Genomic DNA, 12,478 nt, shown 5'->3' with positions numbered 1-12,478 from the left:
AACATTGTTATATGAAACAATGTTAAGAATGATAACGATTTGGTTTTGATTTGATTTTATATTTTATGATTTTATATGATTTGGTTTCCATTACACATATTCTTTTTTTTTTTTTTTTGAACAGTGTTTTTATTGAACTTTTCATTTACATATAAATAACCAATAAAGAACAAACAACAAAAAAAACAACAGCAACAACAACAAGTTAAAATAAATACAGAAGTCCTTGACAGCACTTCAGATAATACATCACATACCAGTGCATTGTCTGCATAGTTCAAACATTAATATATATAAAATATTTACTTCAAACTAATTTTTCAATTAGTGCCCACTTCCGTCGAAAAATTTCCGATTTCAACTGCAAGTCTGCTGTCATTTTCTCAAACATGTATATCTGTTTCAGTCTATGTGTCCATTCTGTCACAGTGGGTTCACGCACCTTCATCCAGTTCACAGTGATTATCTTCTTAGCTGACATTAACAATATATGCAATACAAACAAATGGGATTTACTGAACTGATCTGAAGGGAAACCTTCAAGCAAAAAAAATTCTGGGTGCATTGGAATATCTCTTTCAAAAACTTTATCGATTTCCCTTTTAACCCCCTGCCAATACCCTTGTATTTTGGGACATTCCCAGAATATATGCACATAGTCCCCCACCATCCCACAATCTCTCCAGCATTGTGATAAAGGCGAAGTACTGTCAAATTTGGCAACCATCAGTGGAACTCTAAAGAATCTCATTTTAATTTTCCAATCAAATTCCTTCCACATTTGACTACTGATACCCTTATGACAGCCAGCACATATATCTGTCCACATCTCATCCTCTATGACAGTATTTAACTCTAATTCCCAATTCCTTTTGATATGAAACGTGTCATCGGATCGATCCTGCATTAACTTCCCATAGATATGTGCTATATGGTTTTTAGTAGGTAGATTGTGTTCAATAATATTGATAAAATATTTTTCGACATTTGTTGGAGATCTTTTAATTATGTCCCAATGTTTATGAGTTGTAATATAATGACGTAATTGTAAATATTTAAAGAGATCATTCGATCTCAGTGTAAACTTGTCACGTAATTGAGAAAAAGATCTTATGGTTTCCCCATCAAAAATTTGATTTATTATCTTTAAACCATTTTCTTCCCACCTATTAAAGGCACTATCCCATATAGAAGGAATGAAATCTGGGTTACCTTTAATGGGTATTGCACGTGATAAGGTGATTACTCCTCTAAACTTTTTCTGTATTGTGGACCAAATTTTTACAGTATGCTTTATCCACACATTTGTATTCTTCACTCTTTTCTGTGCATGCAAGTCCATGAATGGCAGAACTGTCAAAGAGACTCCAGGAAGTGAATTCTGTTCAATATTAACCCATTCTGCCTCCTTATCAATGCCAAGCCAAGCAGCCATAGCCCTAAGCTGAGCAGCCCAATAATAGTATCTAAGATTAGGAAGTTTCAAACCCCCCCTGTCCTTATTTGACATAAGTATTTTAAGCCTAATTCTTGGTCTTTTATTTTGCCAAATGAACTTTGAAATCAATTTTTCTAGTTTATTAAATGCTGAGACTGGAACCAAAACAGGAAGAGATTGAAATAAGAAGAGAAGTCTCGGCAAAATATTCATTTTTACTGTTTCAATCCTTCCAAACATGGAGAGAGGTAGTATCTCCCATCTCGCCAAATCTTTTTTTATGGTCTCAAAAAGCTGTGTGTAGTTAGCCAAGTATAAATGTGATGTCTTGGGTGTAAGGGTAACCCCCAAGTATCTGAAACCCCCACTAGACCATAGAAAAGATACTTCATTATCTAACTGAGTGGGCCAATGTCCTGAAATCATCATTGCTTCTGATTTCTCAGCATTTATCTTATATCCAGAAACTAAGCCATAGTCTCTAAGGCACTCTAAAAGGGCTGGGATAGATGAAACAGGGTTTTCAATGAATAATAATACGTCATCGGCATATAACGATATTTTATGACACTTCCCTCCTTTATCTGTTATCCCTTGTATTCTGGGGTTGCTCCTTATTAACTCCGCTAGTGGCTCAATACTAAGAGCAAATAAAACTGGAGACAGTGCATCTCCCTGACGAGTTCCCCTATACCTAAATTAAAAAAATCTGAGCAGTGACCATTTACTCGAACTCTTGATTTAGGATTTTTGTAAAAAATCTTTACCCACTTAACAAAAGTGTCATGAAACCCCATTTAGAGTCTGTTCCAGAAACACCCAGTCCACCCTCATTACACATATTCTGAGTTATGCTGAGAGATTCATTCTCGGACTCTGAGCATGACTGTTACAGCATGTTATTTGAGTAGTATGAAGCTGCAGACATGGAGCCTGCAGCTACAGTCCCGCACCCAGAGTCCCGCATTCTCAGACCCCTCGTTTTTCGAGACAGCTCCTCCTATCAAATTTAATTTAATTTAGCGAATCATACTCATTCGATTTCATTTTTAATCAAACTACTTTATAGCTCATCGATACACCAACATATGAATAGTCCAACCATTAATCCAGTAATTATTTTACTTTATATAGGCTAATTTATGTAGACTATTTAAATTAGTTCTTATAAAACGTAAGTATTAAAATTACTTTCATTCATCTGCATGATCGGCATTCATCTTTTATTTTAGTGACGTCGAGGAATTTGACAGCGATTGCAAAAATAATGAAAAAAGAAGGAACATATTCGCCTACCAGAAAGTAATTATTTTACCTTATGCATTTACATTACATTTTACATTTATTCATTTAGCAGACGCTTTTATCCAAAGCGACTTATGAGGAGTTCTTTTAATGCAATTGAAGACAAAGTGAAGTCACTAACACAATTCTTTCTTCCTTTTTTCTTTGCTTTGTCCTGTTTACAGCAAGATGATGTTTAGGTGATCGTTAAATAAAGTACAGAATTGTTTATTATTGGTGTTTTGTCTGTTCTTATTTGAGTTTTGCTTCGCATTCAAAATATAGTTTTGTAATGTTAGCATGGTATAATGTTAATTAGACCATTAGGTTGAACTGAAAGAAAAATTGAAATTTGAATAAATAAATAAAAAACATTGTAGCAATATAATATCACATAATATTACACCCATGCTAAAAAAATAACTACTGAGAACACGTTTTTTTTTGGCACATGCATTAAACATGCATTAAGCAAATATTTATTTGGATAACTTTAAATAAAACGAGACCGTAATATTGCATCCTATTGTTTTCAATGGCATTTGGATAAGGGTGTTATACGATCTTTCGGACAGCAGGAGGCGCTGTCTCGAAAAACGAGGGGTCTGAGAATGCGGGACTCTGGGTGCGGGACTGTAGCTGCAGGCTCCGAGTCTGCAGCTTCATAATGTTGGTGTTATTTGGGAAAAGAGGCCAAAGGAGGAACTAACTCTGACCTCATCAGACAGACTTCGTCATAATCATGATCCATTTTTTTGTAACTCAGATGATTTCACTAATAGAGCTGAGCTATTTTTAGATGAAAAAGAATGAAAATCCACCACAGGGGTCTGGGAAATCATTGTGTTTTCATTATAAATGAACATTAAAGCTGTAATCTAAATGAGATGTGGGTGAAAAAGCTTAGTGAAATGTATACTACTGTTCAAAGATGTTTTTAAAAAAAGTATTTTGCTCACCATGGCTGCATTTACTGGATCAAAAATACAGTAAAAAATGATAGGAAAATATTGTGAAATATCAAAAATACAATATAAAAAAACTTTCTACTGTAATATATTTTCAGATGCAATTTATACCTGTGGTGGCAAAGCTGAACTTTATTTTAAACTTTCTGCATGACAGTATTAATTTCTATATTTTTTTTTTTTAAATCTTACTGACCCCAAATTTTTATGTAACTAGTGTATCATTGGTCTAAGATTCATGCAATTTTCAGTTACACTTTTGACCACTAGATGGACGTGCTTACTTAGGTCTCAGGCCTGGCTGTCATCAATTCCTTTGAGAGCAGCACTTTCTCCAATGTATATTAGTGTTGTGCTGTTGCTGTTTTTCTTGAGTTTAGCACCCCTCTATTTTGTTTCTGACTGTTTGCACGGAATTATGGGAGTCTCTCAGGACGCTGCCGTTGCCTGTCATGATTTGCTCAACAGGAGTGACATTGATGCACTATGTCCAAAATACCCTGGGGCTAGTATTTGTTTGAATGTGTTACCAGACAAAAAAAGTCATATTTTATTTATCACCAAGGGGAAAAGCTGGAGCAAAGCAGCTCCTGTTTGTGCAGATTTGATTGATTTGCTGTGGGTGACACAAGCTCTTGAATGTTTTTTTTTTTTTTTTTTTTTTTTTTTATCAGTGAAGTTGTAAAAGTTGTTTCCTCAGTCTAAAATGTAGACATTAAATTGATTTAATTTAAATGAATACATATTTAATTTAAATGAATACAGCAGTATAACAATTCTTCACATTGCTAAATGAAATATGGACACTGACTAAAAGCTGTTGAGTCATTTGTTTTCCATTACTCATATTCTGAGTTGTGCTGAGAGATTCATTCTCGTAATCCAAGGCCAAGGAGGAACTGGAACTACTACTAATTCTGACCTCCTGTAAAGTCAGACTGACGATGCTGGGTGTAAATATGACAGTTCATCGTGATCATGATCCTTTTTTTTTTTTTTTTTTGAGAGTAACTCTAACTTTTGAGAGTATTCACCAAGCTGAACTATTTTTAGATGAGATAGAAAGAAGAAATCCACCACAGAAGTCTGGGAAGTTTTGCAACACAAATATCACACAAGTTTTTGTATGTTTAATATTACACATTAACAAACACTAACGCTGTAATCTAAATGAGTTATGTGACTGTAAGCTTAGTAAAATTTTATTTTTTTTATGCTTAAAAGATGAAGTTAAAGAAAAACAAAAGAAGATAAAGACGTTTGTTTCAACAAACAGAAGAGGATAAAAAAACCCTAAAAATGTGGAAGCCCTAAGATGTGTGTGTGTGTGTGTGTGTGTGTGTGTGTGTGTGTGTGTGTGTGTGTGTGTGTGTGTGTGTGTGTGTGTGTGTGTGTGTGTGTGAGAGAGAGAAAATTAAGATCAAACAAGCTTTGATTGAAAAGATCTTGAATATCGTATGTCCAAGTTTGTTTCATGTTTAGATTAAAAGGAAATGGCAAACTATTTTCCCAACAGCAATTTGTGATGATGGAAAAACAAACAACCTTTCACTAGATGATCCAAATCAGAACCAGTGCAGCATTCAATGAATTTGAATTTAAGATGGAGCATCATCTGAGTTTTGTCATTTTGTTGTGAGTTTTGAGACATTATAACTTGTTTTCAGAGACTATATCTTTAATTGTTTATTTTTCTTACCTTGTTAGCGAAATGTTTAAGTTAGTACTTTTATTCAGCAAGGATGTATTAAATTAATCAAAATGGTCATTTATAATGTCATAAAAGATGCTGTTCTTTTGTACTTTTTTATTCATCTAAGAATCTTTTTCTTTTATCAAGGTTTCAAATCAACATATTAGAATGATTTCTGAAAGATCATGTGACACTGAATAAAGGAGAACTCCGGTCAATTTTAACATTGAGCTCATTTTGCCTACACCGAGTTATTCTATTTTAAAAATTTGCACCCTGTTGACTTCAATGGGGCAAGTACTAAACCTGCTTTTAGGCTCTTAACATCCTTGATGTGTAATTACAAGTGCACAGAAAATGTGAGTGATTCCTTCAGAGTGAACACGGGTGAATCTGACTGCAGTAGATGTGAAAGATATGTATAAAAATGATGTTATTTAAGCCAGCGCAAATACCTGTTTACATCCTGTTTTTCGGTTGAAGTCCAAAGTAGTCGATTGCCGAGTTCACGCGCGTGATCATAGGTAACTAAACCTATGCGCGTGAACTCGGCAATCCCAGTAAATCCCATACCTTGTCTTTACTCTCTCATAGTGACAGCACACTGGAACATTTTATGGAATACGACTGAACTATTCCATCCCAGCTGTACATTTATTCTCAGCTCTAGCACACTCCACCAGGCTCTATGAAGAGAGGATGGCACAAGGTTACCTTTATGACCACATTTTTTCATTTTCTTTGGTGTTTGTCTCTCATCTGTCAAAATACATATTTTTAATATATATATATATATATATATATATATATATATATATATATATATATATATATATATATATATATATATATATATATATATATATATATATATATATATAAGGACAGCCTTAAAAATAAAGAATAATTACCACTCAATATTCAGTCATTTCATTACACAGCTCTCTGGAATATTTGACTCCGATTGGTCAATCGTGGAATTTAGCGGTCAGATATTTTCTATAATCTTGACTGTTGTCCAAAGCAAAGTAACTGAACCCGGCACTATTTTTGATTTCTTAACCACTCAATTAACCTGAATTAGTTTTACGATCTCTTTATGAACTTTTTGAATCGTCAAAGTGGTAGTTGCGTAGACTGTCAATGGAGAGACAGAAATCTCTCAGATTTCCTTAAAAAGATCTTCATTTGTGTTTTGAAGATGAACGGTGAGTAATTAATGACAGAATTTTTGGGTGAACAAACCTTTAAAGTACTAGTATGTATACGTTAGGGGTAGATAATGCACAAAGGTGTACCTTTGAGGGCACTGCCCCATTGACAAGCTAAAGGTATCTAACACATTTTTTTGACAGTGCAGGCTTTTCAACTTGCTTAACCAAGAATCCCTCATATACAAGTTTCCGACATGGCTGAACAACATAACTTCTATACTGGTCCAATAACTAGATGCTGGGCAGACAATATATGACAAAGGCTTATAGCAAAGTAGAGTGTACTGCTGAGAAGGAGAATGGGATCGGACTCAAACCTAGTAGACAGCCATCAGTTCTTACATGTCCTGAGCATGTGCACAGTCCACTGCACCTAGCAACATGTCAGAAAATGTTTGACCCCATAGTCATGCAAATTACTAAAAATCCTTTTGATAGTCATAAATTAAGTATTTAAAGTATGTGAAGGGAAGCATTATCTGAAGTCAAACTACATTGACTATTGCACTGTCTAAAGCCTCACAATTCAATGATTTGTGTTGGAAATTAAAGTACTGACCTTCAGTTTAGACATTTCTGTCATTAACAAAAGCAGTCATAACATTGTGAAATGCTAATATTTTCGATATGACATTTTTGAGCTTTCATCATGTTTTTATTTTTTATTTTACATTTCTGTGTGAAGGTTATTCAGATATTTCCTTAATGAAGTAGCTGTGAGGATCCTACAATACGAGTGCCTTTTCCTCTTCCTCTGTTTCTCTCTATTGTGTCACTGCTGGTAAAGCCTCCCATCAGATGGTAAGTAAAGCCCACAGTGTCAGAATGGCAAAACTCACCCACCTCATTTATTTAGAGACAACAAAACACTTCAGCGTCGAAAGAGAAGAGGGACAAAGGGGAGATGGGCGGAAAAACACATAGATAGAGACAAAAAGACAGATGGTGAGACATATCAATAGACAAATAAGAAACAAGGCATGACATGACAATACCTGAAGATGGGACAACTCATTTTGAGCAGGTCCTTTGAGTCTAGGCAATGCAGCATTTGGGTTACACAGCAATCAGATCTTCAAGATTTTACAAACCTCCTCCTGTGGATTATGGAGAAACAAAACAGGCATGCATAAGAAGGATGGCAAAAAGCCAGAACTATGATCACTACTTTCATTTTAAATATAGAATACCTGTTTCATAAAATGTCTCTGTGGGTGACGTTATGAATATCTGGAACTATTCAGACTCCTATAATTCAACATTCATAAAATTTCTGAATTATTTAAAAAAAACATACATTTTTTAAAATGCTGCAAGTGAATTTAGGCATCATAATTTAATATAGGTTTTTTTTTTACTTTAAGAGAGCATTAAAATAAGCATGCACAACTAAATATCAATATCAATAAAATGAAAAAAATCTCTAATATTGGCCAATATGCTTCTCTAATTACTAATTAGTTTGTAAAACTACATAACAAATCTGTGGCTGGTCAGTGTACTTGCTCCTGTTAAATACATGTGCTAATATAAAAATAAAGGCACAAAAGTCTAGGTACTATTCATAATAAACTAAATGTATTCCCCTGTTTCAGCAATGAATAAACCTTTAAATATATTACTGCAATAGGGTAAAACATACATCAATCACAGATTCCACCTGCCACTTCCTAACGCCAGTGTGTTCTTACTCTGCTGATACACCCATTACTAGACAAAGTGTGTTTTGGCTGTAAAAGAGGCTGAGGGGGGAGAGACTTGAGCCCTATCTTGCTCTTAATAGCTCATTAGTAGAGCTAAGCAGGCTCTCTTCTGTATCGCTAGCACCTTTATTCTGCTAATGTTCCCCGTACCCAGTGCCGGCCCGAGCCTTTTGGGGGCCCTAAGCAGAATTTGATTTGGGGGCCCCCTCCCAACACGCGGAGTCACCTGTGCTGTGCTTGACGATTATTGACACAATGTCACTCTATAATGTTACATTATAAATTAATACAATGAGGTTATGTATCAATACAAAATAAATACTTAATAAAAAATAGATATACTTAAATAAAAATGTTTTAACTTTTTCTTTACTCTTTTACTAACTCTTTGAAACTTCTGAAAACAAAACATATAAAAAATTATAATTTGCAAAATATCCTCCAACGCTTTGCAACACTTTGCAGTTTAAATGATGACTTGTATGAACATGACGGAATATGTTTTCATGTTTCCACTGTTCGATCGCGTCCGCGCCTCACACACACACACACACACACACACACACACAGACACACAACATAGCATTGCAATGATATCGCATCCTGTTCGTTATAGCCGTAATAAAATATAATAAAAAAAATAGTCAACCTAACATATAAAAATTACACTGCTCTGTTTAAATAGTCAGTAGTAGCCTAATTCGTACCATTCAACGCTGCGCAGCCTAAGCACCGCTCCACTGTGATGTTTCCAAGCACATTTTTGCGCATGTGAAGAGAATGATTTTTTCCCTCGATTGGATTTCAAGCACATTTTTGCGCATGTGAAGAGAATTATTTTTTTCTTCGATATTGGAACGTGGGTGAAGTACAAAGAAGCCTATAATAAAGAATATTTTGCCATCCAAATCCATCGCGAATGTTTAAACATTTTGATTCTAATGAGAGAGATACGTGAGCCCAACGCCGCTTTCACTTTCGCTTTAAATTAATTCGTTTTGGCTTGTTTATAGTTATTTTTTATCCTTGTTCTGTTCTGAATATCATTAAACTTAAAGGATAAATCATTGATCAAATCAAATTTTTGTGACATGGCTTAACATTACCGTGACTTTTCGCACGAATTGTCTGTGCACGCAAGGTTATGCGCATGACTCAAACACTGGCAGTCACTGCACCAGTTGTAGGCAGTACTGATCATGAAATCAGAATTTTCTTGTCTTGAATTATTAATCCATTCATTCATTTATGTCTTTTGTTTAAGTTAATTAATATGTAAAAAAAAAAAAAAAAAACTCGCTTGGGGGGCCCCCTGGTGGCGAGGGGCCCCCAAGCAGCCGCTTAGTTCGCTTATGCCTCGGGCCGGCCCTGCCCGTACCTCTTTCTGGCATCTACAACATGTCAAATGTGCATGGAGGCAAGTAGAGCCAAAACCTGGGAAGGGTTTCAAAACATATCACGCTATCAGAGAGGGGATCTGAAATTATATTTTGAAAAGCTCATCCTCTTGCACAAAGGTGGATTGTTGTTTGTGTTGGGGGGGGGGGGGGGGGGGTGAAATAGGCAGCAGCTTCTGTCTAGTCTAAGTAAGAAAGTTCAGGGGCCTCATTTATAAAACTTTGCGTAGGATTTGCGTCAGAAGTGGCGTACGGATGAAACACAGGATGTGCGTACGCACAGGGGTCAAAATCACCATAAAGTGCCTTTGAGACTTCACAATTTCCCCCAAAAAATCTGAGAATTTCCATTTAACTTTATATGTGTTGTATTAAGGAGACATTAGGCTGTTAGAAATGCATATTGGTCAAGCTCCAGCACTTTTTATAAATTAACTGCAAGCTGACAATATAAGAGCAAACCATAAAATATGTCCACCCTGTCATGGACAAATTCATTGTAGAATAAATAAATTTTCATTGCATAGTGATTATAAAATGTAGATCTGTGGAAAGATAGTGTGTCCCTTTCCCAAAAAAACATTTTAGTTAATATTAAAAGTATTTTGATAATAATAAAGTTACTGCTTATTATATGTATTGCCCAATAAAATATGTGATAGTTGCACATTCTATTCTAAATAAAATCTAACAACAAAGATATTTAGTCAAACTTTAAAACAATACTAACCTGCCCTCATTTGTTTATTAAGAAACCACACACAAGGTTTTGTTAACTTGTTAAAATAATTAGATATTTTTCATCATAAAAGTTGAAAATGACAGGGTGGACAACAAAGTGACAGGGTGGAACTTGGCGTGACAGGGTGGACATAAAATGCTTTAATGAGTGAAATAGAACGGGGGAACATTTTAAAAACAACAGGACCTTCAAGAAACCCTTAACCAATATAGAAGAAGGAGGGGCCTGGCTCAGACTGATTTTCAGGAGTTGCAAATGTCCAAATGGCAAACTGTCATGAACCATGTCCACCCTGTCATGTGACAGGGTGGACATTTTTTGGCTAAAGTTAGTATTTAATGAGCACATGGTGTACAGCAGTTAGCAAAGTGATTCACTGTTGAAGCTGACTGTGCACTGTTTAAAATGTATATTTAGAATTTATGAAAAGTTTTTATATTAACTAATATTTCACAATGACAGGGTGGACATGTTAAGCTTGACAACACGCAACTACAAACACAATATGATGAAAATTAGGAAATATAAGTGTAGATTCTTACTGTGTGTGTTGCAGATGTTTTAACCTCCACTGAAGAAATACCAAATGGGGGAGGGGATGTCACTGAGTACATCAGTTGGTTTCTTAAAGGGGCGTTTACCCCATAATGACAGGGTGGATATGGGGCGCCGTTTGTAAAGCGTCTCACACTGACAATAACAGCAACATTTTGTCACATTTAGCTTCAAACAATGTTTACAAATTTTTGACGGTCACTTTTTACCACATTTACAACAATATTTGTCAACTTAGAAATATTTTAAATAGTTAAATCTAAATATTAAATGTTACACCTAAATGTTAAATGTTAAATCTAAATGCTAAATCTAAATCTAAATGTTAAATCTAAATCTAAATGTTAAATCTAAATGTTAAATCTAAATCTTAATGTTAAATCTAAATATTAAATCTAAATCTTAATCTAAATGTTAAATCTAAATATTAAATCTAAATGTTAAATCTAAATATTAAATCTAAATCTAAATGTTAAATCTAAATATTAAATCTAAATCTAAATGTTAAATCTAAATCTAAATCTTAATGTTAAATCTAAATATTAAATCTAAATGTTAAATCTAAATGTTAAATCTACATGTTAAAACTAAATCTAAATGTTAAATCTAAATCTAAAATCTAAATGTTAAAACTAAATCTAAATGTTAAATCTAAATCTAAATGTTAAATCTAAATCTAAATCTAAATGTTGAATCTAAATGTTTCAGGTGAAACTAAATATTTAACAAATATGCAAATTCAAAATGGCGGTAATCGGATTTAGATTCAACATTTAGATTTAGATTTAGATTTAACATTTAGATTTAACATTTAGATTTAGATTTAACATTTAGATTTAACATTTAGATTTAACATTTAGATTTAGATTTAGATTTAACATTTAGATTTAACATTTAGATTTAACATTTAGATTTAACATTTAGATTTAGATTTAGATTTAACATTTAGATTTAACATTTAGATTTAGATTTAATATTTAGATTTAACATTTAGATTTAGATTTAACATTTAGATTTAACATTTAGATTTAGATTTAACATTTAGATTTAACATTTAGATTTAATATTTAGATTTAGATTTAATATTTAGATTTAACATTTATATTTAACATTTATATTTAGATTTAACATTTAGATTTAGATTTAACATTTAGGTGTAACATTTAATATTAAGATTTAACTATTTAAAATATCTCTACGTTGACAAATATTGTTGTAAATGTGCTAAAAAGTGACCGTCAAAAATTCATACCAGTTTTTTAAACATAGTTTGAAGCTAAATGTGACAAAATGTTGCTGTTATTTTCAGCGTGAGCCGCTTTACAAACGGCGCCCCATATCTGACAAGCTACAGATGTGTTATGAGGATGAATTGCATAACATGCTAATATTATTGCAGAACATGTGTTAATTTTCATTTCTGTTGTAATCTTCATTTGATTTTGTTTGTTTTACACTGCAGATCGATCAAACGGGTGTTTGTG

The sequence above is a fragment of the Scardinius erythrophthalmus genome, assembly GCF_964197995.2.
Source record: "Scardinius erythrophthalmus genome assembly, chromosome: 19".
Classification (NCBI taxonomy): Eukaryota; Metazoa; Chordata; class Actinopteri; order Cypriniformes; family Leuciscidae; genus Scardinius; species Scardinius erythrophthalmus.
Note: the sequence above shows the minus strand (reverse complement) of the source record.